This window comes from Nothoprocta perdicaria, unplaced genomic scaffold (genome assembly GCF_003342845.1).
Source record: "Nothoprocta perdicaria isolate Ctin4 unplaced genomic scaffold, notPer1 scaffold_0, whole genome shotgun sequence".
In the NCBI taxonomy this organism is placed as follows: Eukaryota; Metazoa; Chordata; class Aves; order Tinamiformes; family Tinamidae; genus Nothoprocta; species Nothoprocta perdicaria.
The window spans coordinates 225,817-253,055 of NW_020454092.1; the positions used below are offsets into that span (position 1 = coordinate 225,817).

General features: G+C 38.2%; 1 long non-coding RNA gene across 1 annotated transcript; it reads left to right on the forward strand.

Annotated features, from left to right (window-relative positions):
* The first annotated feature begins 779 nt into the window (after positions 1–779).
* LOC112957649 lies at positions 780–9,071 on the forward strand. Its single transcript, XR_003251635.1, has 3 exons — positions 780–822; positions 6,299–6,437; positions 9,029–9,071. It is a non-coding gene; the product is annotated as an uncharacterized LOC112957649 (long non-coding RNA).
* Positions 9,072–27,239: the final 18,168 nt, after the last annotated feature.

Genomic DNA, 27,239 nt, shown 5'->3' on the forward strand with positions numbered 1-27,239 from the left:
GAAGCATTACCCTAACTCAGCTACCATATTAATGGTAATGTTTGCTTTTCTAAATCTAAAATGTAGGATGAATGTCAGCTTTCTTACTTTTGTAATAAACAATCACATTATCACTAGAAGAGACTTTACTTACTCCTTGTAATCTGCATTTATCAATAGCACTAACATTGTAAAAATAGAGCAATTATATTTAAATGACAGAGCTAAATATTATGTCAGTGGTATGAAGAAAATGGCATTGTTACTCATTTTTTGAAGAATAATTTGCTTCATAAAAGCTACATTCCTGGGTTGTGAAACCCAGCAGGGCCCCCTCTGTGAACAAGCTGCTATTTTCAAATAAAATTACCTAATCTAGAACATAGCACTTCTCTATTTCGTACTGGAGTGTACACACGATTTCTCCCTGCTCTGAAAAGTTCTTAGAGTTTGATCTCACTTCTCTGCATATTAATGTAAATAATAAAACCCAAGAAAATTAACAGTTAAGCCATTCAGCTACTCACATACACCCTACTCACTTGGCTACCTCCATTCTACTACTTCCCACGCATCTCTATCCTCCACTTGAACAACCCACAATTATCTTTATAACAAACCACTATGTTTATAATGAGTTAGGAGCACCATCTATCAGTTTGCCTTAAACTTCTCATTGAAAGGTCTGTTTTCAGTTATTCATGTGAATGAGTTTAAATACTTAATAGAATTTCAACTACTTGTTGTCTTTATCAGAATGAAATTTTCCTGCCTGTGTGCCCTGGTCTGAAATTTTGAGAAAACTGCAACTAAGACGGTTCTATTTTCAACAAAAATGCTGAGGTAAGTTGGGTGAATCTGCTCAAGTGAAAACACCCTGGTTACTGTTTCTCTTAGAATCTAAATATTTCTAGCTGGGGCAGAGCTTTGAAATTTATCAAGAAAAGAAGCTTTTTTTGCTAAATTTTTTCAAATGTGCCGAAACTTAGCTAAATTGTATTTTGGCACAATTCACAAATATATCTAATGAGACTGTTCCACCTTGAAGCTGTAGGTGATGGAGCAGGATTACTTTATTCAGTAGCAATTTCTAGCTGATTGAAAAATGGCCAAATGGCCAAGTCAGAGATATAGGAACCAAGGTCGTGTGGATTCATGATTACTGTTGCTCTTGTTCACTTTTTTTTGCATCTTTGCTGGACACACAAGTTCTAGTTATCAGCCACAACTGTATGTCAGGTACACACCAGGGGAGATTCCTAGGAAGCCCATGGTGCCTCGCTTAGCGTTGCCTTTTCACAGGAAATGCCTGCCCCATGCTGAGGTTTCTGAAGGCCAAGCGAAGTTTTGAGGAGCGCTTTAAAAAGCAGGAATGTGAAAGCTTTGCAGATGCTTGCAGGCAGTTCCTTCCCCAGAGTGAGGGGCAACAGAGGAAGGAGCAGCACTGGACTTGTTTGAAAGCGCCGCGCTCAGAGCAAGGCTCCTGCCTCATAGACTAATTGGAAGCGAGAGCTGACCTTGTGGTATTGAACATGAGAGGGTCAGTGGAGAGCGGATAGGCCACAAAGGCCTTTGAAAGTCAAGAGAAGTCATTTGTGTCTAATTCCACTGAGAAGGCTCCTGAGAGCCAGACCTGGAAAGGAGCAAGGGAGAAGGATCCGTGTCAAGAGCTTGGCAGAGGGAGGGCTGCGCCTGGTGGGGGCCGAGGAGCTGGGGGAGCCCGGGAAATGGCCGGAATGGCCGGACCATCTAACTGCGATGGGCAACAGGAGGGAAGCGGGAGCGAGGCTGGCATGTTTGAGGCGCTCCTGTGAGTGAAAGCTTGACAGCAGTGGCAGCAGTTTCTGAATTACTATAATAGATTCCAAAGACATGCCAATTCAGGAGTTCACAATGCAGCTGTTGTCTCTGAGGCAATGAGAAATTATTTTACCAATTTATGCAAAGGACTATTAAAAAGGTGGCAGACGAATAAGAAATATCTACATAAAAAGGAAAGTTAATTGCTCAATAAAATGACTCACTGAGTGGTTCAAAAATCTTCTCATGCATAAATATCAAAGTTTTACTGTTTGGGTTGGGGTGGTTTTTTGGTGGGTTTTTTTTTTTTTTTTTTTTTTTTTTTTTTTTTTTTTTTTTTTTTTTTTTTTTTTTTTTTTTTTTTTTTTTTTTTTTTTTGCTCTTTCTTACCGAAATAGTAGCCTAGTGTCTCCTGAAATGGTACTATTTGCATAGTTAGATATTGCAAAAAGAAACACATCTCTACTGGTTTTAGTTTTCTGGAATTGGGAAGTTTAAGGAACTCAAAGGGATGTTTTCGTTTACTATATTTACCCGTGGATATTTGTTCAAAATACTCATTATGGCCCTAACCTTCACACTGCCTTAGGAACTATCGATGGCACAGCTAATTGCAGAAATGTCTTCACTTGCAAAAATTAGTATTTTCAAAATCCTTATCCTTGTAAATTAGCAGTCTAAAGTAGTAAGTGTTATGGACACTGGTGAGCTTAAATGCTATGCTAATTAACGTCCAAAATAGTCACTTCTCTGAAGATAATTCTGGAAATGGTGTTTGCCACCCAGATTGTGGTTGTAGCTGGCAGGGTTCTCTACACTAGAATATGTATTTAAAAATCCTGGCTCTCTTTTGTTGCTGCTATTGCCCAACTTGATTGTTCTGATAAAGTCCAATGAGATGTGGGCTTCCTTCTGATAGGAGATGTGCAAGTGTGGAGCAGAAATGATGCTGGTTTTGTTGGAGCTGTCTAATTGCTCATTTTAATAAGGAGGCTGATTCCAAAGCAAGGCTTTGAGAAGAATCCATCACAGACAGAATTTGCGGGGGTGCTTTTCATGCATGTAGGTGGCTTGAAACAAATCACAGACTTGTTCTTTTATTTCAAACGCAGCAGCTGGATTTTATAGTTAGCAGGTGTCTATAATTCCTATCTCATCAGTTCCAAAGGGGAGGAGAGCAATTTTACCAAAGGGGTAAACCAGGTTCCTGACAGAATTTTGGGAGCAATGGTGAGTGCCACAAACCTGTTGTGAAACAGCCACTTAACCAGGAAATTCTGATTGTCCTCATTCGTCACCAGTAACAAGAACGTGGGAGATTGGTGGAAGGTAAAATAATGGGTCAGAGAAAAAAGACTGTGAGAAAAAATGGAATACAAATGTTGATTCCTGTTTGAAATCATGTTAAAAGTTGGAAAGTAAAAATGCACCTTTTCAAATACCTCCTTTTCCTTAATCTAGTCTGGAAGATGGAGATGTTGCTTTATACAGGAATCCAAAGGGGGATGTTCATTTAGATGGATGGGAAGTACAAAAGCATTGTAAATACTGCTACATCTCCAGTACCTCCGAATTTAGGATTGGGAGTAATTGGGTCAGATACAGGTTCATGTGATGATATACTTATGAAGTGATACTAGAGACAATGATTTTATTTTTATAGATAATTTATTATCCTATATCAGTTGATACATATTGTGGCATAGCACCTGATACCTGCAGTGAACTTTATTCCAGCTTAATTTAAAACAGCTTTTAGATTGTCATAATATAGGAGTGATTCAGTCAGCATTGCCTTCAAGGTGTCATCCACGAACAAGGAGAGATAAATTCTCTTCTTAAATGAGGTGGTTTTATGTGCCACATGCATAATGATACTGTTAAAATCCAGGGAACAAATTATGTTCTTCAGCTGCCAGAAGTGCCTGGTCCAATGCAGCTCCCCTTGTTTTTAGTCCAGTGATCCTCCTCCATTACCCTGCAGCACATCAGGATGAGTGGCTGCTCAACCTGGCTGATTACTTTTTTCTGCTCTCTTGTCCCTCTTTATCCCACACATCTGATTTCCCAGACTCACAGCACTAACTTTCTCCTGCTCTCTTTGCTTCCCAGAATAACCTGTCTGTCTGGTTCTGCTCCATTGCCCTAGCGTCCCACACAATTATTCTCAGTCCTTTGCAATGCCCTGTGACTACCTATGCAGACTTATCTTGCTGTGCTTCCTTGACTCTTCCGTGACCAGGATTTAAAACAAAACAAAGAAAAAAAAATCTTATAAAATCCATACAAGATTCTTAATAACTTCCTAATGTGTTGTGCTTAGATTCAGAAACAGGGCATCTCTACTCTTCCTTTTTTAATGAAAAATGATTTTAATTATACAGATTTTCTATAGTAGCAAACAAACAATTCTGTTTTAACCCTTCCCTCCCTGTTCCTTAACAAATCCTGCATGTTTATTCTGTTTCAAGTTGATTCTGCACCTTAATGAAAGTGGTGCAAACTTTGTTGTTTAAAAAAAAAATTCCTTGATGGCCTAACGTGTTACTCTGCCCCTCTTCTGCTATATATTCTTCATAGCACTTTTTAGTGTCCTTGCTCCTAACAAGGAAAAGGTTGAATAACACTGCATATGCTCATAAATTTAATTGCTAGTACAAGTAAACCACGGATGCCATTTTACCCAAATTCTTTTGAAAATGTATTTGTAAAGGATTTCTGTCCTGTGAATTCTTATTCTTTGATCTTAGTGAAGGTGATCTTAATGAAGGTTCATGATGCTGAAAGATAAATTTTTATTAACATTGAGTTTTTATTTCGTTTTACAACAGAATATGTTTTGAGGACTTTAAAAAACAAAAAGTCTCCTACAAACTTCCTCAAAAAAAGACAGATTTAGAGTTGGAAAGTGGATTGGCTGGCTTTAATTTATGATGGTAAAGCAATTTGGCTTAAAAGCTCCCTTTCCCTAGTAACTTACAAATTAGACTTAGGAAATAAAATGTTCCAAAAGGTGCCTGGGCTGAAAGTTGCAAGGAGACTATGGTTTGCTGTATGAAGAGGAAGGGTTTCTCATTATTAAAATAAAGAACTAGGGCTTGGAACATCTTGAGTGCTCTTTGATGTTATTTACTTATTGTTGGCTTGAAGCCAGTGATAGAAACTCTTTAAATACAACAATGAGCAACAGGGCCCTGAGAGACATTGTAATAACAAATTACCCCTCTCTTTCTTCCTCAGTTATCTCTGTCTGTGAAATGGGAATAGGCTGTTTGTCAGGATACATTTGCAAGGCATAATTCATTAAAAGCTATAAAATGGTGTGAGAACTTTGAATGGAAGTTTCTGTTCAAGTGTCAGGTATTATTAGCTCTGAAATGAAAGCTATTTTATGTTGCTTCGTCTGGAGCTACTTGAAGTTTCTTATCTTACATGAAGAACAAATGGAACATGAGTGACATTTCTCTTGGTTTAATAGTATAGTCTCTCCACAGTCTGTGCTGTTGAAATGACATTAGGGAGCGCTACTAACACACTGAGCAAAGTCACCCAGTCGAGAAATGGTTTGATTTGGGGGTCAGAGAACCAGCAGATAAAAAGAAGATAAATAAGACTGGAGTGAAAGGCAAGAAGAGGATGTTTGAGGTGGGGGAGGAGGAGAGTGGAAAGAGGGAGGAAGGAAGGCAGAGCAGGGCAGATGCCTGAGAAAAAAATTAGGAGGAAAAACGGAAAGAAATGAAAAGCTTACTTTATTAAAAAGCAAATTGGATGTGTTTATTAAAAAAAAAAAAAAAAAAAAAAAAAAAAAAAAAAAAAAAAAAAAAACAGAAGTTGGAAAAACAAGGCTGTAATGCCATCTTGGGGTTTCTGGTGACATCTCAATCCAGCAGAGCTCTGCTCATTTGGTTTGTGAATGTCAGCAGAAACCCCTTGATGCCATTGAGGCTCACAGTTGCCTCTCATTGATTCTGTATTATTTCAACAGTGGAAAATAGCACCTTTATTTTCACAGCTAAAGTATCTCACTGTGATAGAAATGTACATGTGCTTATTGAATATCATCTCTATTTATTTTTATCTAACTTCTGTGTTATCACTATGGATTAGAAAGATATGCATTCTTCTATGGCTATCATATGAAAGACTATTTGTCTGAAATACTGTAGTCCAAGTCTTTATTAGACTAAGGAATATAGGCAATTCTCTCCAGCTGTCTTCTGCAATTTATTATTTTAAGCTCAATTCATCAGGACAAAAATTACCCCAAACAAGCCTCTTATTGATCCTTCTGATGCATTGTGTATATTTTTTTCTAGTGTTTCATAGACAAGATAATCAAGCTGGAATAAAACCTGGTGTGTGACTGACTTGATGAAATGAATGCGAATGTGTACCATTTATTCATGAGTATGTACACCTGAGCCCCACTCAATGACATGCAGAAAGTCTTCGAATCTTATTGAAATATGAAAAGTTCAAGAGAAATACAACATACCACTGTTTCTTTGGTATCTTCCAGGCTTGATCACCAAACTATTGAGTCAAATGAATTGACTCATTTGAGTTAAAATTTTGAACAAGTTATTTGTAGAGGAGTTTGTGGGATGGTGACTAAGGTGAAGTTCCTTTCTGATTTGGAAACCTGTTTTGTGACTAAGGTGAGTGCGCACACACACCTAAACCTTCCATAACAATCAACTGCCTTTCAAATCTAGGCCTTTTAGGGATGGAAATTCTGCCCCCTTCTGTGTAGATTTTATGTCTCTCTCCTTACAATTGGGAAGTCTTTCCTCAGATTTCTCAACTAAACATTCAAACTGTAAATTATTCCTTTGTTCTTTGGGATTTTCTTGTTGTTTGTTTGTTTGTTTTTTGTGGATATGGAGGAAAGTGATGACTAGCTTACCATAACATCCATTTATGTAAGTGAAGATGGCATCATATTTTCTTTTCTTTTCTTACCATTATTTTTAGCTTTTTCCCATTGGTCATGTTTTCTAAATTACTCTGTGTTTTTCTTGCTCTCCTGTGGATTTCCTCCAAGTGGTCTATGTAATTTTTGAACTGCAGTGCCAAAACCCAGCCATCAATTCTCGTGCAGAAACCTTGCAAGTATTGAGTAGATGAAAAATGACCTCTGGTGTCCTGCTCGGATCCTGCTGCTAGGACATCCCAGAATAACATTTTGTATTTTTCCCATTTCCATCTCACCAACGACCCATTCTCTACTGTACACTGGCGTTCTGGCTGGAGTGCTGCTGTCTGTTCAGGGTTTTTTATTTTATTTTTTTTTCCCCCATCTATTTGATACTTACTACCTAGAGCACTTAATCTAGATAGTACAACCCCAAAACTTCTTTCAGTAGGTGAGACTTTTGGAAATAATAAGCACTATGCATTCTGTGAGAATATGTGCTTAATTCTGCAAATGCCTTGAAATCCTTTCAGCACAGAAAAGAGATATGATATTAATTCTAAACATATTTGTATATATTACATTATACCTGGGGCAAAAAAAAAAAAAAGCTTCATTTCAAAGTTTAAAAATCACTCTTCATTTTCTTTTATTTTTTTTTCTTAGTAGTACTCTCTCTAGTTTTTAACAACCAAAACTTTATTGGAAACATCAAGAGTTATGTGAAGATGCACTTGACCTGGAGTAAAGTATCAGGAGTTTTTAAACATTTAACTTATAGTGTATATTAGTATGAAACTAAGTTGAGCAGAACCCATTAATGTCACAGTGATTGGTTACCAATGGAAATAAATAATTCATGATGAAGGGAATTAGTCTAATTAGCAGGCAGTTTGAGTCCTTTGATAAAACCCAGCTCTAATTCCGTGAAGGGCAGGAAGTGCTGTCATCAGTCAGCCCTGAAAAGATTAGCATCTATTATGAATGAGGTTAGACACCCTCGTGAAGTCATGTGTGTCCTGGAGACAAACTTAATATGTTCCAGAATGGGACACAGTTTGTCTCACCAACACATCATGATTCCTACTGGGCTATTGTATGTAATAACAAGCAAAGATCAGTGCTCCTTCCTATCATTCTCCCCTTGTCCATCATCCTGACAACTGTGCAAATACATTTTCCATGCAAAGCAGGGAATGTGCCCTGAATACTTGTAAAATTGCACAAGATGTCAAAGAAAATGTGGTACCTTTCCTCAGCAGCCTAAAACCAAATGAACCAAAATGCCAGTGAGGAAACAGAGGGTTCAAAAATACAGCTGGCAAATGTATGGTGCGAAGTGGGAAATATATCAGGTAAGAGTATGTTGGTGCCGTTTGAATATTGTGTTGTGCACAGATTACAATATCCTAGATGCACAGATTGGAGCTATAGCTTTAGCTACATACGGTAGCAAGGTTTTAAAATAGCTGCTGATGCTATAGGCTAATAAAAATGAATGGATGGATGTATAGAGGTAACATCCTGGAAAATTACCTGAAATTTTAAAAGTAAGGCCCATAGAAAGAAGGTTCCGTATGTTTTCATAAGAAATGTTAACTGAACTGGTTCATTTGAGGAGACTTGCTGTGAGCTGTGCAAGCTTCACAGTTTTGTACTACGTGCTGACGCAACATCAGCTGTGTTTCCATTTTTGCTTATGAGCCTTTTGAAATTATATGTTTCCGTTTTGCAATTTGATGCAATAATGAAGAAACTCCACATTTGTACGTTATTGTATTGCCTGTTTTTATTGTAGGGAATTAATTGCTCCTTTTATTTATGTTATTAAGGGGGGAGAAAACAATTTTGCAGTATTTTATCATTTGCTGTAATAATTATCATACTAGTAATACAACGGAGGGCTGAGAAATGGAATATATTATGTTCAGATATCTGAACAGCACTTAATATGCCGACATCTTGGCTGTGGAATGCTGGTGTTGGAAAGTACTTTGAAAAAGGTAACAGTAAGTTTCTGATAATATCTCTGATGAGCTTAAGTTGTTTTATAATATGAAAGTGAAGAGGAAAAGATCGTGTAGCACAATAAATGATTTTCTTGGAAATAGAACAATATAGTAACTCAACTGTCCAAATGCTAAACAGCAGTGGAGCATGGATATTGCCGAGTGTGCCAGAGTCAAGTGTCACACAAACTTCAGGTAGGTTTCTACTTGAGATTTTAGTCTGCCTTGATTTGTTCACTTGTGTCTTGAATTTGCTGGTTAGTGAAAGTCAGGGCAAAATTCAGCTGACTGAGTAGTTCTTTGGTTTGATTCTATCATCTCTCAGAAATGACCTACTGCATGGGGATGCCCTGGGTTAGTGAATGGGTTCAGTCCTGTCCAGTATTAGACCCATTCAGGCAGCTGGTCACTTGCCATCTGAAGTCACATAAGACAATGAGAGGAAGACGGTAAGAATTTCCTGCTATTTTCTGCCTTGTCTAAGGAATAATGAAATCCCTCAGTTACTTTCTTGTTTAACTTGAAGCACCATGTACTCCTCAGAAACTTTGTTTTGTTGGTTTTTTTTTTCCAGATTATTCCCTTCAGGATATACCAGGTGTAGCAGAGGGACAAGGAAGGGGGCCTGCAGCTTCTGGCACAAAGGTCAGTCATGCCAAACCTTGCTCAGTGATTCTGTGCAGTTTCCACCAGGCATCACTCAGCCTGGGCAATGGGCTGAGTCCTCAAAGACAGACCTGGACATTTAGGTGCATAAACCACAAGTAGTTACACTGCTAAGCTCTTCTACTGAACAGTCACGTTGCAAAGCGCAACTACCGTCTATATTCGTATTCTCCTCATGTTCCCTGGAACAGTGTGTTTAAACAGTATCCGGTTCTTGTTTTTGTTTTTATTTTGTTATCAGTACCATGAAGTTGACACTGGGAAATGGCTAAGAGCGTAACATTTCTAATCATTCCAGGTAACCTTCTAGTGACGAAATTCAAGTTCTTATCTACTGGGACACACGGAGTTACTGTGTCAATAAGGAAACCTGGGAAGGCCTCAGTAATTCTCATGTCATGTGACAAAAAGGTACTTATCTGAGGTAGCTGTCCTGCTGCTAAGGAGTCTCCTCTACTCCTGCTGAAAAGGTGAAGTCTGTTGGACTCTGATATTCTAAAAGCCAACAATCCTTTCACTGAGGCACACTCTATCTGCAGCCCTATCACCTGTCCCCTTAGTGAGGTGTCCTTATGGGATATCATCCATTAATCAATTCCTCTCTTTTCTGGGATTTTGTGTTTACACGTGTCATGCCATGACTCCATTGTCCTTAATCCTCATTCACACACTCCCACAACACCAGAGCAGCAAAGGACACGTCACCTACATTCACAACTAAATCTATACCACACTGAATCACTTTGAAGGCTTGCAAAAGTGGATGCAATGGATCTATGTTAGTCCATTCTCATTAACACTTCTAATCTGCTTTTGCTGTATTCAGGGCAGCTGTTTTATTCAGAGGCTCTTGTCATGTGTATCAGAGGAGCAGTATCTTTCATGTATATGACTGTGTAAGATATGGAAGGGAAGATATGGAAGGAAAGATAGGAATTAAAATAGTGTTGTGCCATGACCTGGTTTTACCATATATTTATCTACAGCAAAATAACCAGTTTACTTCTTGTAGATATTGCAGCAGGAGGGAAAGGGGCTGGAAGAAGTTTACAGGAATTTTGTTTGGAAAGACATTCAGATCTAAGGGTGTTGCTGAATGCATTTAGATAGCAGTATGACAGGTAGGAGAATATCAGCATGGAGATGCTGATACTCATACTTCGTACTACAGAATGTAGAGGGATGTGAAGGCAGCGGTATGTCCTGGGAAGTGCTATCCTGAACCCTGTGAAGATGAAGCTGCAACTTGAGGTAGTCACAGCAATAGTGAGGCAGCTGTATTATTGCAGCAAGATTGAGGAATAGTGCTTTTGACATTTTTGCTGCCTTACTTCTGACTAGTTGTCCATCATGTCATGCCCTGCCTCTCATCACTAAGTTTGCAGATGAAGAAGGCAGCTCGTGCTCTAACTCTGGAATCCAATCCAGAGGGAACATTTTTGGGCGTTTCCTGTGTTTTGAACAAAATGGAAACCCTGGCTAAATGGAGCGACGTTCTCTCTACTGCACCCTTTGCAACCAGATGGCCATTTTCATCTCCAACTCTGTAACAACAGTTGCAATATGACCTTCTCTTGTAATATCATCTATATGAATGCAAATCATATTTTACCAATGCACCAAAATTTTGAAGCCAAGAAACCATTTCTGAGCAGTGTACTGTAACTTCTGTTCATAATTAAACTAGAACCTCTGTCCTGGACGTGTTCACTCAGCTTTGCATTCCTTGAGTAATACACCTTCAGACCAGTGCCTTGCTTTGATGTATTACAGTGATAGACTGAAGAGTTCATGTAATACATCATCACAGTCAGCTGTTGCTGGACGCCAAGGATTGAGAGCCTGAGCCAGCTGTTTTTTCTGATGTGTTCTCGTAATACATCACCGTGGTATGGAAACCCATGATGTATTGCTTCAGAAGCCAACCACCTAGAGAAGGAGACCAGAGCTGCAGATTTTGTATAATGAGACATTCCGTATACTGGACAGGGCTGCAAACTCCTGGAACAAGATGTTGGTAATAAAGCAGCCTTCTGTACTACAGTTAGCAGTTTTGTTAAACAGGTATCCACGGGCACTGTTTTATGTAATCCGATTTCCAGTGCCTCTTTGCCATGCTCCTTTTAGGTAGATCAAACATATCCCTAGTAGCAGTGTTACCTTTTCTTCTCTTACAGTGCAATGGTTCAGAATGCAAACAACCCAGAAGGCAGAGTCATAGTGTCTCAAGAATTTCCAAGAGCTGGGATCATGCCTAAGTTGGCATAACGTTTGGAGCTACTGGGATGCTGCTCTCAGTGAACTGAGCCTGCCTGCAGCAAGGGTAGTGCTCTGCCCCTCTATCCTTTCCTAGGACACTGCAGCCCAGAGCCACAGGACACAGTGACTCAGGACTCCACGGCTGTGACTGACTTGCAAGTTGACCGAAGGGGAGGAAGGTGCCTTTGGCCACTTCTTCATGTGCTCTTTGTCCCTGCTCCCTCTGCCACACACACAGAGTCAAGCAATAACTGTTGTCCCCAATTATTAATATCAATTTAAAAGAAACATTGGATCAAACAGCAATTCAGAACATGTATTCCCACAAAACTCTTATCAACTGGTTGAGTGGGCTGTGTATGTGTAAAAATAATGATATTTCCCCTGCATTTACTTTTAGCCCCAGGTGAGGACTTCCATCAGCCACTTCACTGCATTTGCGCTTATGACTATTAATGAAGTAAGCATCATGTACCAGCAGAGTAAAACTATTATCACTGTGCAACACCCAAGAGCTTTCTGTAACTAATGAAACTCTATCAAACTCTGAGAGGAAGAGAAGAGGTTTAAAATGGAAAGACTTAAAAGTTGTGAAAATATCTTTACAGGTACTTCTTTCATATAGTTTTCTCTCTCTCTTTTTCTTCTTCTTTTTTTTTTTTTGTAAAATAGAAGTTATGGTTTGCTATTTGTAAAGCCTGAAAATATAGATAGCAACCTCCTGAAGATAAATAGGTCCTGCCCTAAAACTTTACCCTCTAGTTAAGGAAGGTTTGCTCTACAAACAAAGACTAAGTATATTTTATTAACATTAAACATACTTTTATGACTGTCCTTTATATGTTATATATCATGATATAACAAGACATTAAATACCATTTTTGTGGCATGTAGTCCTGAGTCAGAAACATACCAACCCCATATATTCAGAGCTCTATACCAGTGCAAACTCACTATGCTGATTCAAATATAATCAAAGATTTTTAAAGAGAAGCTTTGCCCTGCAGACCTCATATTGCATCAGGCAGTTTTGCAGCCTGTCCTTTACTGCCACAATAAAGCTAGCGTAAATACGATGTCATGACTTCCCCCGCAGACCTGTGGTTCAGTGCTAACATTTGATCTATTGCCTGTAATGACATTTGTTTTCTTCATTCCAGTGCTCCAAGGACCTGGGTGTTTTCAGGTCCTTTAGTCTCAAAGCCAAGGCTTAGCACTTGGGCAAGGGCAAATTCCATAGAACTCCTGTAGAACATGCTATTTTTTTCCCAGCACTTGATTGTAGGTACAAAATTCTAAGTGCAAACGATCTCAATAACCTTCAAAAATTTTCTCCATTATACATATTAAAAAAAAAAAGGAAGAATTTTCTGTGCCTGTTTTGTCAGTCCACTTTGTGTAGATTACATGATAAACTGTCAACCTTGAAGCATGAGAAAAGCATTTTACTCAGTCCTAACTGTTTCTCTTTTATTATTCTTATGTTTTCAAAATAAATTTGCCTTTAGACATTCTGGTTAAGGAGTGTATACATAGGTCAGAAGATCACATATCAGGCATTTTACTTGCAAGGGACAGCAGACGAGCATCACTGCTCTGTGATAGCATTGTATCACAGATAAATAATGATCATTAGTATATCCTTGCATGAAATTTCATGAAAATTGTTCTTCTAAACATGCAGTCAGCTTTTTTAAGACCTGAGAAGTATTGCTTAGAAAAAGCAATTAATTGACTGACAATTTTTTTTTTGTGAAATTTACCTAATCTGCTACTACTGGACACTGAGCTGGCATTTTTTTTTAATTTTTGACACACAATAAGCATCTCATCTCTACTGTGTGTGGAAAATCACAACATTTATATTTAGCTCCCTTTATAAACTTGAACAATAAGACAAGTTTTTGATACAAATAATTAACATTATTACAATAATCATTATTTTCATGATAATAACACCACATCATTTCAGTTGACAATACATTAGCTCCATAGGGAGATTATCTGCAAGAAGCAATGGATTTAGCTTCATAACAAAACCGATTACTGTTCGCTACGGATATAATATTTCCATTCATACTCAAGGAAATCTCCCAATGATTTTATTGTTTTTGACTGAATTTTAGTGAGATTTTTCTCTACATGTACAAAACAGTATTGCGTCCTAAATTTGTATATGACATCATTATTGTTGTTATTCTGCTATTGTTTAAACAGGCATAAAAAATATATCACCTCCTAGTGTATAGGAGTAGAAGGTCCAGCTTTTAAAACATCTCTTTAAAATAACAAATGGCAAAACAAATGCAGGGGAAAGACTACTAGAATCTATTGGAATTCCTCAGGGAGATTTATAAATGAGAGCAACAAATCTTTATGAAACCTGTTTCTTGTAGCAAGAAGTGATGGCTCCATGTCCTGGCATGATCTTCCATCACTGAACCAATCATTCTTGCTGATGATGAGAACTTTGGACATTACAGTCCTGGATTCTGATGGGGATTTTGGGCTGTACCAGGTATTACCTTGATTATTATTCTCTTTCTAAAAAATCTTTTAGGTCAATTGATCAAGTGGGCATGGGAATGATCTTGGGCAGTGATCGTGTTTTTCTAGGAAGACAAATCTACAGAATTGCATTGTTTAGAAAAAAAAAAAACTTTAACCAATTGAATTTTTTTTTTTTTTTGTCTTCAATGAACTTTGGCTGAGATCCTAGCTCTTTACTTAGAACTTAATAATCAAAGCTATTATAAGCAAAACCTGTTAAAAAACACACCTGTTTATTTCTCGTGGTTAATTTCTTTCTTAGGGTTCTTATACTTTGTCATTGTGCTGTTTTATTACTTTGTCTGTATAGAACATACTTTTTTAATAAGTAAAATATCTTTTTTTGAAGTGTGTGTATAAATATAAGTATAAATAGAGATATTTATGTTTATATACCTCTCTCTATATATATTCTTGTCCTGGTTAATTAAGTAAATATATGTTACTTATATAAGTATATAAGTTAATATATTCATATAAGTAAAATAAAATGTGTGGGTATATAGATATTTATATAAAATATGTAAATTAAGCGGGGCAAGAATACTATAAAATTCTTTGGACTTTGAAAATTGATCTGAACATTTATTTGCTAGAAAATACATTTGATGCTACAGAACTAACATTAATATGCAAATCAGTGGACTATAAAATTCATTTTGCTGCCTTCAGGGCAGTATTTTTATAAATACAGAAACATAATTATGCATCCTCTAGAGGACTAAAAATAATTATACAAATTTACAACAAAGCCCAAGGCAGTGTCTCCTTTTAACTGTCTGTTTTTAATATCATTTAAATCTTGTTAAAACTTAATTACCAATTCTCTCCTGTAATAATTTAGTGGAATATCTGAAGTCTAAACTTGCTGTTTGAGAGAGAGAACTTCATCAGAGAAACAAAGACACCAAGGCATAGATTGACAAAACAGCACGGTGCAGAGAGGAGAGAAAAAAAAAAAAAAAAAAAAAGAAAACTTGATAAAAAAAAAAAATTCATTACAGATGATAAACAGAATATACATGTATCTATTAAGATCCACAAAAAGTAGAATTGAACTAATGTTTTTTATGGGTGTGATATAAGTTCATAAGCATATATATATATGCACACATATATATACACACACACACAAATATATTATGTATATGTGGTGATTGATTCATTTTAACTGCTACAGCTCAAGCTGTGGGGCTTGACTCTAAGAGGCTACCTGGAGGTGAGGTGCCACTGCTTTCACCCTCTGTCCCTTGCCTGTCCTTTGCTGGGGGATTGATGACACTTCAGGGCAGTTTAAAAAGAGCAGCTCTTAGTTCCAAGCTGTCCTGGCCACAGTGTTCAGCAAATGTGTGGAGGTGCTGCATGTTACAGGGAATTTCTACTGCTTGAATGCCCATGGATCCATGGTCAGTTTTCAAAGCAATTTTTCTGACCCAGATAGTCTGCTCTCGTTCTCCATGGTGAGACATCCTAGGTTAACAGAAACAGGTATAATTGCAACTCTACCTTTGTGTCAGATTCATTAGGTCAGATAGGTCAAGAATCTCCATCTGTTACTGTTTCATGTGATTGTCCAAAGACCCAACAATGTCTTCTATCTTTCCGTTGATGTGAAGCACAGAATAGAATGCACCATCTCCCGCCCCAATTTCTCTGTTGCTGACAAGAGGGATGAATAATGTGGAAAACGGAGTAGTTTCTGCAGTCCTATCAGGGATACAGATCCCATCCACATGTGGCCTGTTGCCTCAGGTCTCATCTCTGTGGCATGTTTGTCTGCTGGTGTTTAGCAACAAGTGTCACTGTGTGCTCTTCTGCTTTGAACTAGAGCACGGTTCTGTTGGCCTTCACATCCAACTGAAATAAGCTTTGCTTTGATTTAATTCACCCTTTTTAGTATGACCATACTCACAAAGAGGGATGTGCATCCAAACTTCCAGCTATCGCACAATTGCCACTGGGCGTAAATTCAAGTGATTTGGCACAGCTTCTGGTTGGGAACCAATTCTGATTCATTCTAGCCAGCGTATGCAATCCTTTTGATTGAAATGCCAGACTTTTGTTAAAATTACTGGTGCTGCTGACAGTCATCTTCACATTTCTTCTCTATGCATTCAAATTGTGTATTCATAGAGTGTTAATGGAAATAAGAGATGCAAAATATTAGAGAATGCAGTATGTTACATATTTCACATACTTGCCTTTTTGCATTAACAAATAATCTGTTCATTTGCAAACACACAAATTCTTTGTAACTGACTGACACTTTGCATGCCTTTTTTTTCCTAAAGTTTTAACCCCTACATTTTAGCATGTCAGAACTATGTTTTTATTTAACAGCAGTAACTATTCACAAATCCTGTAGCTTTCAAATAGGAAAGCTCCTTCAGAGCTAGAAATATGGCATATGTAACAGACTATTTGATTTAAATCCCAAGATTTTACAAATTAAGTGTTAAATAGGCTACCATGTGCACCTGTGCAATTGAATTTGAAGTCAAGGAATTTCCTGAGCTGGACTAGCTTGTGTTGGTTTAACTGGGCTGCAAATATGTTTGCTTCCAATCATTGTTTGCCACGCAGCACAAGCACAGAGGGTGCAAAATGGATGTGTGGTATTTCTGGGTTGTTGCTAATTGGACTGAAGTCACAAAACAACAACAATGGTCTGAAGATGACTTTGCCAAACCTAACCCTGTTCTCAGTGCAGGAAATGCTGCCTTAGATACTCTAAAATTAGATAAATGCTTCTTGATTTTGTTGCTATAAGATAGAATAATTAGATTTTTCCACCAGTTGTAAGTTCAGGATCTATACTTGATATAACCAAGGCTTGTCATATTGTCAGGTTTTAGGCAAACTTGAGAGAGTAGAGAACTTTCCTGAATCTGCTCAAGCTGTCAGCAAGGAAACTGCAGCACCAATGGAACTTCTATCTCCCAGAGTGAAAATTCCGGAGAACTGAGGGTGGAAAACTGCAAAGATGCATCTCAAGAAAGCAATGGAAAATAGGGCATGAGCACACCTTAGGAATATCATTTGTTTGAGCAGTCCAGATAAATGAGGTTTTACTGTTAGGCATGGGTTTGCTAGTGATATTTGAAGCAAATATCAAAGATCACAGAAATGCCAGGAGTTTTTCAAATTCAAAAAGTGTTTCAAAGTTAATTGTAAGCCCCTTTGCCTTCTTATTTCTGCAAAATGGGATGTATTTAAGCATTTCCCAAGAATACGCTTCTTAAATGTCAGTATGTTTTTAAAGGAAACATAAAGGCTCCAAGATAAAAGTCAAACCCCAGATTCTCCAGATGAGCACTGTGGAAAATCTTGCTCCAAAGAAGGTGCAGAAATTTCAGTCTAATGTGTGCTAGTAATGTACGTGTGAGAGGGCTGTCATTTTCAGACTCGTTGGGGCTGGACTGCTCCAGACAACCACAGGCTGAAACTCAAAGTGTTCCAGGTCTCCTGCTCTGCAGCGCTTTGTCCACGTGGCCCGGGAGGAGGTGCGAGTTCACCTACCCAACTCGTGCCCTCTGCTCTTGCCGTGCCCTGGAGACCTGCCTTTATTGAGTAGAGACCTGCCTTTATTCCTCTCCCTTGTGTGAGACGGAGGGAAAAGCTCTAGTTTCCTCTCTCAGGACTTGGGACCTCTCATCGTCCTGCTGAGCAGCCGGTGACAGCGGTGCCGACCTCCCAAAGAGGCAGGTCGTGGGTGGGTTACAGTGCCTGTTTGCACTGCCCTGTCTCCCCTGTGCCAGATTGCTCTGCAGCACATTCTGTCCATTTGTCACCAGGACCTAGTGAAGTAAGATATAGTGACCAAGGGAAAGTTGCAGCAAGTGAAGGATTAATTCCACACCACGTAAGAACGATGGCTATTGATACTGTGTGAGGGGAACACTTATCATGCTGATGAATTTTGTGTGGCTGGTGGTGTCAGGCACCAAATGCTCACTTTCAGCACTGCATTCTCGATGACTCTTGCAAGATATGAGGCCCAGTCAAGCACTAGCAATTTTTAGCATAGAATCCATGCTTCATGGGGTGGCGTGGGTAGACTGAATACTACCTGTCCTGTCCAAGGTTTCAGTCTTTAAGCAGTCTATAGTGACTATGTTAAAGTGGTGGGTGCAGAAAAGTCCCCAAATCCATAGCTTTTATATACCAATGTGTGTTATTTGTGGAAATAGAGAGGATACATTTTTATTAATGCTAATTGTATCTTTAACATGAAAGTACTGCATTTCCCATAAGATAGAATTTTATTTGTACCCTGTGTCCCTGAAAGATAAAGTGCATTTTCAGAAGCATTCATGGGAGGAAGACTTCTGTGGATTTCTTTCCTAACTGGCAGCAATATTATAATTGCACAAGCCCTGCCAGCAGGTGAGGCTGAGAACAAACCTGCATGATGCACTGGACGCCTTCAGGTGAGTGAAGGAACAGTTACTGTGGACACTAATGTGGGAGTCCCCAACAGCAATATTTGACTCAAGGTATATCAGACATACAGTGTCTAGAAGTGTCCCAATCTCCATTCTCTGTTTTTTTTGTTTGGTTTTGGTTTTTTTTCCTCCAATTATACAGTCTACCCTAGGTGTTCTAAAAATAAATGAAAGAATTCCAAAATTATATATCAGAATAAAAAAAAAAAAAAAAAAACCCACACTTCTCTTCATATTTCACTACAGAATTTTGTGCATACCAGCAACGCCTCTCTTGAATTTGGTAGACTTGTAAGGAACAACGAACCAGGAGCCACAAGAAAACTGTTCTGTCTAAGCGTATTGACTCCAGTAGGAGCTACTCATGCAAAGTGAAGGATAAAACTGATTATTATTTGCGTTATGCTATTAACATTACTCAGATAAAGCACTAATATTCTCCTTAAGAATTCCTCCTAGGAAATTTTAATTACAATTTTCTTTAAGCAAACAGGAAAAAAAAATCATTGAGTATATGAACTATATATTGCCATGAGGTCATTTGTTTCATTTTCTTTGTATTAATATATTTTTTAGATCTTGCTTAGTTAAACTTCAAGGTAAATGGATTCCGGATATATGAGAGTTAAGGGGAAGACTTGTATTTTCAGATCATGGTGAACTCCAGCAAAAAGAATTCTTGGAGAGAAGAACAATTCTAGTGACATAAAAAATATGCAAGCTAGTATGCAAAATGGTTAATGAAAGCAGATTTGAGCCATTTGTTAATATTCCCGATAATTTTTGTGAAAAGGGATTTCTGCTAAGTGCCCTTGAGTAGTTCTTTTAAGTTCATCATTTAATTGTGTTTGCTTTGCTTTCATAGCTGTAATGTGAACATGACACTGTCCTCTTGCCCTCTGCAAGTACTGAATACAAATGAGAAAGTGCATTTCTAAACTGACTCCCAACTATCAACCTGATATTTTTGTGGCACATACTGAAATTTCAAATTTTATTACATGATTAGTAAATCTTAACACATTTTTTTCTTTCTTTTTTAGGTAGATGGATTTCCCCAAATGTGTATTAATTTTGATCAGGAATATATTTCTGCAGCCACTATTAAACTGTAAAAGAAGATTATCTCAGTGACCTAGAGTTCAGCTCAGAATTTGTGTGAACAAATTCTTCAGCTGCTGCCAGACTCAGTGCATGGATTATTAATATTATTAGGGTTCTGGATGTAGGAGTTAAATTGGGCTATATTTCCCAGTTTGGAATCTTAAAATTTTCCTTCTTTCAGCTCTTCTTTTGTTAATGCAAAGAGCTCATTCTGTTCTTAGAACCCTTAAAAGGGACTAGAGGAAAAAAGTGTTTTAAATATCATAAAGTGAACTTTACGGTGTGATAATGGATTGTGTATTATGGCCATGCTTCATTTGGAGGGTTCTGACCTTCCAAAAGCAGTTCAGCAGAATGGTCTTTGCACGTGGCCCCAGAAGATGGGAATTTAATCCCAGTTCTCTCGCTGGTCTGCAGGTTGACCTTGGGCAATCTGTGTGCCATTTCCTTACTTGCTAAAATGAGAATAATAATGCTTGTGGCCTTTGCAAAGCACTTTTAGAGTTGAACATATAAATCGATAACATTTTCTCTGTAAGTATATGAAATAGCAGAGGAAACTCTCCCTGCTTGCATTAGTGCACTTTTAGCATTTAGAAATGTGAAATTATAAAGATTATTGTATGGGAGGGAGAGGCTTGGAAGTCTTCCCCTAATCAATAAGTTGCCACCTGGAATGCAAAAGAAAACATCTCTAAGGTAATGTACCATTTAGTGTAATAAGGAAAGGATCCTGTATGTGTTTTCATGGTGACTATAGTAGATACCAGACAGGTTATACTGTATTTAATGCTAGTTAGCTTGCTTGCTTGCAGTGCAGTGGAATAGTATGAAATACACATAAACAATTTGAAATGTCTGAATCAGATTTTCTAGACTTTTGTTTTTTTCTGGAGAAAACTCCCTCTTTCCTGCCTCACCTTTCCAAAGTCCTCTCTTCTTCCCTTCTTTGGAGGTCCAAGACCCCAAAATTAGTGAGACTGGGAGGTTGCCTGTGGAGAGGGGATGGAAGGCGATTGTCTTGCTTTCTGCTTCTTCCTTCTGGGTTAAGATGAGCACTAAAAGCCCGTGGACTTGTTCTCACTTCTATTAAGATCAAATTAAATCAAAATTCTTTAATAGATGTTGGATTCAGCCCAGGATTGTTTGAATATTCCATCCCTGCCACATAGGCAAGAGTCTTTGGGTAGTTTGTAGTGAGACCAAGCCCCACCCTTTCTATTCAGAAATCCCCCTTACTGTTTAATTAAATTGCCTGAATGTTTCCCAGAACAGTCTGTGTAAGTATCTAATAATCTGGATTATAAATATTGGGATAGTATGAGGCAATATTATATTATCTCCATAAAAACTAAAATGAGATTGCAATGTTTATCCATTTTGCTTGATATACGCATAAAAGAAAATTTGCTGTTGGGTGTGGTACAGTGTTTATGATTAAATGCTTTATTCATACTTGTATGTCAATCTATTAGCGTGCTGTTAATTCAAATGTTACTATGATGTATTTTAATGCCATTAGCACATTTATCACAGGTAGATGTGAAACTTAGACAAAGGTGTACATTCTCATTAATGATGAACAGCCTATTCATCTTACTAGAGTGTAATTAATGTTAGTTACAATACTTAATTTTTCACTGTTTGTCATGGTGCATATTTAGCATTTCTTCTGTCCTTTATCAATCTGCTCTCCTATCACATGGGCACGTCAAGAAGATATATGTATGTAGTTGACCTATTTTGATGCCTGATTTTTATAGTATTAAAGTATTTTCTAGTGTAGCTAGCACAGTCAGCTCAAAATCAGATTGTATAGTGTTTTTGGCCACTTTGGGATATGAGCTAACTTTTTTTTTCAGTAATAATATAACAAAAGAAGTAAAGTAGGATACGCAAAGAAGACATTGATGATGGCTTGCTCTAGTATTGTGCTGTGACCGTATGAGATTTTAATGGTCCCAAGTGTTTTCTTGGACTTTCAAGCACATTTGTTGTACTCTTAAGAATGTTAGTAACAGACTAGTAAATATGGTGTGTGCATAACTGAGCTCTGAAAACAAGACAGTCGTGATGGATCTGAAAACTATACATTACTAAGTAAATATATATTACCACAGCTTATTGTTATACATTGCTGAGCATTGCCTTGCAAATAACGTTAGCAGTTATAGAGCCAAATTACAGCTACTTGTTCAGTGGTGCAAGGCTAAAGCAAGTTCTGGCTAAGGGGTCAAACAACAGATGGGAAACAAGCTGTACTGAGATGGGCAAAAAGGGGTGAACATTGAATTCGTCCTTGGATTTGCTCCCCAGCACACCAATACATCCAACTGTGCTGGAAGCCATGCTAGGGGAAAACCATACTTTTTGGTATGGGTCCTGGGAGCAACAGCTGAGCCCTGGGCATCAAAGGCGTTTTAGTTCTTGTTCACCCCAAATTCCCACTAAGCTGGGCCGAAAGAGAATTGATCCTTCTGTAAATACTTAACAAAATGTTCTGGGGAAAAAAAGTATTTAATATGTGTCCATCAAAGGCTTCATGTCCAGGGCTCTGTGAATTTTGTGTATGTGTCCCTCCAAATTTTAAAGAACTAGCTCTGAGAGAAAGCACACTATTCCTACTGATTAGCGTCTTAATTGAAGACTTTTAAAGCTCTTTTGATAATTATCAGGGCTAAAGAAAATAACCACTATTTTCTATGGGATGTTCTCTTTTATAACTTCTGTTTAAATTCTAATGCTGTTCATGTCAGATGTTAAACAGATCTCTTCTGATATCCACCATGATGGGATAGGTCCTAAATTTTCTTTCAAGCCAACAAGGGCACCATTGCTGGAGAAAATTGAAGCTATTACAAAAAGTTTAAAATTGGCTGTTTGAATATTAGATGGATTGGAATTTCCTTTCACTCCTCACAAGTTAGGTGTAAATCAACAAAATTTAACATATTTCAATATAAAAATGTAATTTGGACACGTAGATAGTCGTAATTGTTGCCTAGTAGCAAGCTATGAATAAAAATAACAAACTAGGTTTAGTAATTTTTAACTAAGTGGTAATTGAAGGTGGTCCACAGTGCCACAAGCACACTGATAACCTGCAATGGGAATAGAATGGAATAAATCTGTTCCACGTTACCGAAGCAATACTCCACAAAAATGTGTTGCATTTCTGCAACTGCTCCAGCATGCTTTTGAGAAAAGAAAAAAAAGAAAAAAAAAAAAAACTCCTTTCGATTAGTTTTGAATTTTCCATGCCAAAGAAGACCAATGAATTTTCCATAATGTATCTCTATAAATGTCAGAATCTAAGGTTGTCTTTCTCTGCCCCCCTAGCCCCTCAAAATGGTGTCATTTGACTAGAGGGATTTGCTAGAACATAAATATTATAGAACAACGAACTTATCATTTAAACTGATAAAGAATGAATACAAAACAACTACAAAGTTAACTTTACTTTTATGACATTATAAAGCTAGTTATAAAAACAAGCTGTGAAACCCACCAGAGGGTGAGCCTTTCACTCCATTTTGATTTGACCATTTTCCTTTCAAAAGGAATTTATAAAAACACTCAGGAACAATGCACATTTGAACTCAAAATGATCTAGGTTTATTCTTACCCCAAAAAGAGTCTCAATAGAGATATTGATTTTCTAGCATTCTTCCAATATTGCACAGAAAATGGACCTGACCTTGCAATCCCTAATGGAGACAAGGAAGCAGTCATTACAGCCAGGGCTTCCATTGATTTTAGTGGGATTACTTGTGTAACAAGAATTCTCAAAATATGACCGAATATCTCATTAACAGAAAATAAGACCAAGCATACAAAAATGTGTCTTCTACACATAAAGATCCATAAAGTTGCAGCTTATCTTCCTGGTGTGTATTTGTATATTTAGTTACATTTATATTTATTCTTGTATATTTACTCTATACCTTCTTGTTTTCTAACTGACAGAGCCTCATCATTATGGGAAGATCTCCAGTCCTTCCATCTTTGGTATGTTTTCTACTGTATCTTCAAATGTCATTCTGAGCTCTGAGTTAATCCCTGCTCTTACAGCTCTTTCTTCCTTTGGTTCTGTTTTCTATGATGGAAAAAAAAAAAAAACACTTTATGCTGGGCACTTTTTCTCACTCTATTTTTTTAATTAATTGTTGGGTTTGGGAGGTCTCTAGGGCCAAAAGTGAAAGAGATGTTATTGTGCTCTGCACAGTAAACACAGAGTAGTAGACAGAAAGCTAAAGCCTATAATCCCTTTCACAAACAGATCGTTTCTTCTTAACCCTGGGGAGGTTTCTGGTGCCCCAGAGCTCCTACAGGAATGCCATTGCAGAACCTCACTGCTCTGTTGGATAGAAACCTTCTCCTAATTAACAATCTAACTTTAGTCATAGCCCCTTTGTATTCATTTGTTCTTGTGACAGCCTTGTCCTTTATCTCACATAGTTCCTTTCCCTCTTCAGTATTTACTTAGTGATGTGGCTGCAGTAAGGAGCTATGTCTCCCCTCTGCCTTCATTTTGCTGCACTGCATGTGATGAAAGATTGTGCAAGAAACAAGGAGCTTGCAGATTTGTGCAGTGCCTGGCACAATCTCCCCATCATGATTCAGGTCTTCATAGGCTCACTTTGTTTCTGCAGGGAAAGATAATGACCCTCCGAAATATGTACCCTGCTTTATTTTGGGTGGACAGCATTAATTTCATCAATTTTCACTGAGTTGCAAAGCGCTAGTACAAGAATACTAGTAACTGATTACTCTTGTGAGTGGTATTTTCAAAGAAATGAAATAATGAAATGTACAGTATATTTCAGTGTGCAAAGATCATTCCAATGGTCCATTTGCAATGGAAATGAGCATATAACATATTCATGTGTACAGATAAGGAAAACGACAAACATTAACAACCCTTGTTCAATTCATTTCTACCATACAGTAAAAAAACCCCTCCATTCCATAGTTTTTAGTCTTGTTTCATTAGCACGACACAAAAAATTAACAAATAATGAATTAATGGATAAAATGTACTTACTTTCCAAGTTCGCTTTGCCTGAAAGTGAATATAATCTAAACCAAATTCTTTGTAAATCTACCTTCTAAAAGTATCTAATTCCACACCAGTTTTATTCCTGTATATAGGTCCATATGCATAGCAAACTCAAAATTGCCTACGGAATCAGACAAGCCAGTGTGTGTCTCTGTATGTCTCCATGCACTTATATTCTTGTGACCAAGTGATCTTTGATGTGCAACTCACAGCCTGTTTAAGTGGACTGCGGTGTTTGCCTTATCAATGTCAATCAGTTTCTGCACAATTTAATCTGCCACTAAAAAAAAAAAAAAAAAAAAAAAAAAAAAAAAAAAAGTTTTTTGCTGTTATGGTTATAAAACACCATGTCAAAGAAAAACCAGCACGGTGTGCCTTCCTTAAAATTTTAGACACAATCTGACACTGCCGGTTTTTTCTTATTTCATCGCAATGGGATGTTAACCCAACAATCACACTTTTTAAGATGGGGAAATTGTTTTGAGCAAAAATACACTGTTAAATTGCTTTGCCGCTATTGTTTCACAGGGTAGCATTAAGGCATGTTGGGCCTGGGGTTTGCAGCTTCCAATTCCTTGTTCTGGAGAACTGGAGTGAAAGAAAGAACACATTGTGTTCTTGCACAAAAAAAGAAGAAGAAGAAAGAAGAGGAGGAATTAAATCCAAGTTCTCCACTGCCCAAGGGAGTGCAGGTGTTTCAAAAAGAGGCATCCCCAAGCCTGTGAAGTGGCTTAGTCCACCACGGCCTTGTCCAGCTTGTCCCTGTCACCTGCCAGAGTCAAGAGGTACATCTCTGTGAGTATCAAGATTTCCTTGTTGCATCTTTTGTGTAGGTACCTGGAGATGCTGAGTCCATAGGTGCTAATCAGAGGAAGGAAATACCCATGTTTCCCAACAGAGCTGCCTGGAAAGGCCATGATTCGAGCTGCCAGGGCAGCAGGAGCAGAGGTTCCTTTGCATGTCCTTGCTGGTCCTGGGGGCCAGACCCTGCTAGCCAAGGGGCCTGTCCAAGGCACAAGCCACAGAAAGGAGCTGCCCTCAGCCCCAGGCAGCTCAGGTTGAGCTGGGGCTGCGGAGCCACCCTGCTCCTGCCCATGTGGAGACACGTCCTGGCACCAGCAGCTCTCTGCGGATTCCCGTGCTGGTGTCCAAGTCTAAATTCCACAACCAGATACTTCCCGTGGGGAAACAAAGTAACCACATCGCCCATCTTGCAGATCCACGCCGCACAGCATCACTGATGTGGACCCTCCATGTTTCAGCCAGGTATCACACACTGACCTTGGCGAATCAACACCAGTCAGTCTCCCTGTTGGTTTCCATCTCTGATGTGTTTTTAAAAATATTGTATGATTCAAAATTATACCTGTAAAAACTACAAGTAGAAAATTACTGTGTGCATTTATCTTTAATAACAACCTTGTGCATATTTATAGTACTAGTTTAGTAGAATATGCTATACTAGTTTATTTCCTAGTCTGTTTTAAATGATATTATTCATTAGTACTCATGAAGTGATAAGACATATTTTTACTGTTGCTTGTTTATAACAAAGGTTCTTAATACCTTTTCTTAATGAAAGAGAATAAATACCAACAAAGAATATGTGGAATTGTGCTTGTAAGCGCCTGGAGCCTTGTCTTAGGGTACTAAATTAGCATTTGGTACAGTTCTGCTTTGTATGTATTTCTGATAAATGTTTCAGCCAGAAATCACTATAATATGGTGTATTTTTGTCCTTCAATTCAAACAGTATCTAAATTCTGCCAATACTGTGTGTTATAAATATAAATTTGCAATTTAGGTACTCAAGATATTATTTTCTCCCCTAATTAAAATGCACCATTCCGGTAGGGCAGTTCCCACATTGCCAAGCTGAAGGGAATGTGGATCTAAGGGTGCTGGGAGGACGGGGACCACCTCTGTGCCCACAGTGCTGGGCATCAGCCCTGGTCCTGCCACCCCTCCCGGGGAGCCACCGCGGGAAGAGCCTGGCGGGACCCTGGGACGAGCACAAGCCCAGGGAGCAGAGCCCCGGTGGGCACCGAGGCAGCTCCTGTGCTGGGAGCACCGGGAGCAAGGAGATGACCCACGCGCAGCCACCATGTACCGGGATCCTGTCACCCGCATCCGGAATGGCACAAAACAGCACAAGAGAGGGCAGAGACCATCCTCAGAGCACTGCAAAAACTGCCGCTGGCCACCTCCAGTAACATAGCAACAGCCCTCGAAACGGGGAAGTTTTCAGTGAGAAAGCATTTAATTTTAAACATTGAAATTTGGTATAATGTAGAGTATGAAATAAGTTTTGAAAGGAAGCTGATGATTAAGAAGAAATGCAGTGGGCATTTAATAAATGGAGGAACCGCAAGATAATTAACTGGCATGCATAAAGATTCATGCTTTATACCAAAATTTTAATTTTGCACATAAATGTGCCTGATGTAGGCAGC